This window comes from Sprattus sprattus, assembly GCF_963457725.1.
Source record: "Sprattus sprattus genome assembly, chromosome: 14".
In the NCBI taxonomy this organism is placed as follows: Eukaryota; Metazoa; Chordata; class Actinopteri; order Clupeiformes; family Clupeidae; genus Sprattus; species Sprattus sprattus.
The window spans coordinates 4,311,156-4,316,155 of record NC_137912.1 but is presented as its reverse complement, the minus strand read 5'-3'; the positions used below and the strand labels follow the sequence as shown (position 1 = coordinate 4,316,155).

The 5,000-nt window shown below is 44.6% G+C and overlaps 1 protein-coding gene across 1 annotated transcript in view; it reads left to right on the top strand.

Moving 5' to 3' along the window:
- btbd11a (BTB (POZ) domain containing 11a) overlaps positions 1-5,000 on the top strand; it is a gene marked incomplete at both ends in the record, with an annotated part of 165,977 nt that overhangs the window by 58,752 nt on the left and 102,225 nt on the right.

Sequence of the window (5,000 nt, the reverse complement as noted above, 5' to 3'; positions counted from 1 at the left end):
CACACACACACACAGACTGCTAGGCAGCGATGTCTCCCATCACAGTGAATTACTGCTCGGGGTCCTCAGCTGTCCCACTGGCACAGGAGTACAACTCCACTACACACACACACACACACACACACGCACACACACACACACACACACACACACACACACACACGAACACGAACACACACACACACACACACACACACACACACACACATACACACACACACAAACACACTGTTCGTCTCTTCATCATGGTGCCCCTGTCCCGCATCTCCACTCAACCTCCAGCAGGTGTGCTCCATAATGGATTTCCTCCCCGCTCTCAGAGCCTCTCCCCTGGGGAGACACTACCAGAGCAGGGGCGTCCCTCTCTACCTTCAAGAAGCTCTTGAAGACCCAACTCTTCAGAGAGCACCTCCTTTCCTAACTGGCACCTTGGCTTAACTTGCACTTAAGCAGTGACAGTCCCGCACTTCTTTTTCTTTCTATATCGTTTTCTATTTCTTGAAAAAAAAAAAAAAACAGTATTTATTGTAACACAAGGTTTTATTGCTCTTAGCTTGACTGTTCTCTCCCTTTTACGTCGCTTTGGACAAAAGCGTCTGCTAAATGACTAAATGTAAATGTAAACGTAAGATAGGATGCCCGTGAATGCCGTTCACAGACCAGTACCCTGGCAGGCGACTTCAGATGGCACCACCTTGGGCCCAGGAACCTAACAGGCCCCAGAACCACTAATATCCAAATGATTTCACGATATTAACTTACCTGCTACCTTTTTTAAAAAGTATTTTCAAAAAAAGCCAACCATTTAACCCAAAACGACGGAACAACATGAAGTTTTTATTTTGCTGTGTATTTTGTGATACCACAAGGCCTGAGCACAACAGAAATGTGTTCAATGAAAGGCCTTCATCTGCCCTCTGGATTGAGGGAGACGCGTAATAAAGTGCCCTGACAGCTCTGAGTCACAACTGCTAGAGGCGCTAATCCCAGTGTTTTATGGGGCTCTTGGGCACAGCTCACCACACACACACACACACACACACACGCACAGCTCAAACACACACACACACACACACACACACACAGCCACACACCCATCCCAGTGTTTCATGGGGATCTCGGGCACATCTCACACACACACACACGCACAGCTCACACACACACACACACACACACACACACACACACACACACACACACACACACACACACACACACACACACACACACACACACACAGCCACCTACCCACACACACACACACACACACACACACATCCCAGTGTTTGATTGGGATCTCGGGCACAGCTGGCGGCCCCGGGGCACTGAGGGCGGTGAATTGAGGTGCAGTAGTTGTTCCTATCTCTCTATCTGGAAGGACACAAATTTGATGTTTGTCCCAGTTTCTTGTGATGTGTTATTTTTCAACTGATTTCAAAACAGAGAGCTCAAAGTCCTCAGTGAACTAAAGTCGTCAGTTAACTAAAGCTATTCTTCGGCATGTGGGAGCATTGCACTGACCCACTCATGTTTGCTCAGAATAATTTTTCCAAGTTATTAAATTCATTGAACACATTTCTTTTGTGCTCAGGCCTTGCGGCATCAACAGCGCCATCGGAATGACACCTGGGCACCAAGTGCTCCGACATTCACAGAAGCAAAATAAAAACTTTTTTGAAAAGACATTTTAAAAAAGGTAGCAGGTTAATATCGTGAAATAATTGGGATATTAGTGGTTCTTTTAAGCACAGTGAAAGTTTTGTTTTGACCAAGTTTTTTTTTTGTTGCCTTTTCCAAGGTGGTTAAATACAATGTCAGAATATCCTTTTCTTGTAAGTAATGACAGAATTAGCCCACTAGAGAACATTCGGTTATGAAGGTTGTCATTGCCAAATTGCTAACAATCTTGAGTCCTTGAGCTGCTGAAGGTCAAAACTTATAATGCCAGGCCCAAAAATGTCAAAACAATTACAGCTCAAATAATAGCACTCCGTTGAATTTTCACTGGCAATATTGTGTGTGTAGTGTGTGTAGTGTGTGTATGTGTGTGTGTGTGTGTTTGTGTGTGTGTGTGTATGTGTGTGTGTGTGTGTGTTTGTGTGTGTGTGTGTGTGCATTTAAAAGCAAAAACAGGGAAGAGAGAGGAAACTAGAGGGAGCGTATGAGTTTGGAAGCGCTACTGTGTAGCATACTGTGTAGCATTCTGTGTAGCATTCTGTGTATCATACTGTGTATCATACTGTGTAGCCTACTGTGTATCATACTGTGTAGCATACTGTGTTGCATACTGTGCTACATACTGTGTAGCGTTCTGTTTAGCATACTGTGTAGCATACTGTGTAGCATACTGTGTAGTATACTGTGTAGCATACTGTTTAGCATACTGTGTATCATACTGTGTAGCATACTGTGTAGCATACTGTGTAGCTTACTGTGTTGCATACTGTGTTACATACTGTGTAGCATACTGTGTTGCATACTGTGTTACATACTGTGTAGCATTCTGTTTAGCATACTGTGTATCATACTGTATTACATACTGTGTAGCATTCTGTGTAGCATACTGTGTTACATACTGTGTTACATACTGTGTATCATACTGTGTAGCATTCTGTGTAGCATACTGTGTAGCATTCTGTGTAGCATACTGTGTAGCATACTGTGTAGCATTCTGTGTAGCATACTGTGTAGCATACTGTGTAGCATACTGTGTAGCATGCTGTGTTACATACTGTGTATCATACTGTGTAGCATACTGTGTAGCATACTGTGTATCATACTGTGTAGCATACTGTGTAGCATACTGTGTTGCATACTGTGTAGCATACTGTGTATCATACTGTGTAGCCTACTGTGTAGCATACTGTGTAGCATACTGTGTAGCATACTGTGTAGCATACTGTGTATCATATTGTGTATCATACTGTGTAGCATACTGTGTAGCATACTGTGTAGCATACTGTGTATCATATTGTGTATCATACTGTGTAGCATACTGTGTAGCATACTGTGTAGCATACTGTGTAGCATACTGTGTATCATACTGTGTAGCATACTGTGTATCATATTGTGTATCATACTGTGTAGCATAATGTGTAGCATTCTGTGTAGCATACTGTGTAGCATACTGCTCATCTGGGTGAAAATGTTCCAAAACATGCTCAGATGTGTTTTCATTTAACTTTCTCTCAACCGAAAAATGAAACCCGGGGAAATCATATTGCAGGCACTGAGGCAAACACTCACACACACACACACACACACTGAGGCAAACACTCCGCATCTTTCCCAATAATGTTATCACACTCTCGGATTGTGCACCTGCTACATCACCTTTCATTATTTATATTAGATTAGATTGCATCCAATGAATATTTGAGTTTCGTCCATTTCACTGCATTGATTTCAAGCGTGAGATTAAGACCTTTAGACCGCCTGTGTGGTGTGTGTGGCTGTGTGTGAGTGTGTGTGTGTGCAGTGCACGTGTCAGTGCTCGGCAAACAGCTAACAAGCACGCACACACACACACACACACACACACACACACGCACACACACACACACACACGCAGCCACACACACACACTCACACCCACACACACACACACACACACACACACAAAAACACAGCCACACACACACACACACACACACACACACACACACACACGCACACACACACACACAGCCACCCACCCACACACACACACACACACACACACACATACACAGAGGCCCATGCCACCGTGCACACAATCACAGAGTCGTTTAATTCACACTTCAGTGAACGGCTGAGCAATCTCTGTTGAAACGATGGCTTTGGTCCAACTAGTATGATGCAGAGCCCCAGCGAGTGCACCAGAAACTCCCACTGCAGGTCGGGCTTCCCCCTCTCCTTCTCTCTGCCCCTCACACTCCCTGTGTGTGTGTGTGTGTGTGTGTGTGTGTGTGTGTGTGTCTGCACACTGTGTGTGTGCGCCTTCCCCCATATCAAGCAAAATACACACACACACACACACACACATCTCCAAACACACACAGACACACACAAACACACAGACACACACACACACACACAGACACACACACACACACACACACACACACACACAGAGACACACACACACACACACACACAGAGACACACACACACACACACACACACACACACATACACACACAGACACACACACACACACACACACACACACACACACACACACACAGACACTGTGTGCGCCTTCCCCCATATCAGGCAAAAGGGCCTATAATTCACCTGACAGCCAACTTGCCGTTATATAACACATCCTAGTGCTTTTATAGTATAAAAATGTGAGAAACAGCTATTGGGCCTCAAGGGTTGTGAATAAGCAGCCAGTGAAGCTCTTCATCATCAGGTGAGGAGGGAGGTAACAGCGATGTGACTCAGAGCGAGTGTGACGTCGCTCTCTTTGACACGCCATAATAAGTTGGCCACGGTGGCAACATTTTCTGCAACTCCGATATTTCAAGTTTTTAAAAGTCTTCCAGGCCCAGAGTCCACAGCGGGAACTCATATCATAGGTGTGACATAACAAATTGAGGTAAGGTCACGTAATAAGTAAGTGTCTGGGTGCATTAGCGTCAAACTCACGATGTACGAGAGCTGACAGACTACAAGCGTGAGTCCGTGTGATGTGACTGACAGTTCATCAGAGGTGCGTTCCTGCCAGTGTGTCAAAAGAGATTATGACAGTGACAAGCGCCAGCGTGCTTCTTTGCAAGAGACTGAATATCCAAATGAAACACTTTGAAAAGAGCTTTGAGACGTGAATATTATCTTAAAGGAAGAGTCTGGGAACCTGGCAAAATGTTGCTAATGCTAATTAGCTCAACAGCCAATCAAATTGCAAACCTTCTTTCCATTCTCCTGAAGCAACTTGTTCGGGAATTGTTTATGGCCCGATCTGAGCCACTGTGTTTGCTTTTCATTCACAGAGCATAAATTGTGTACACTTTAAC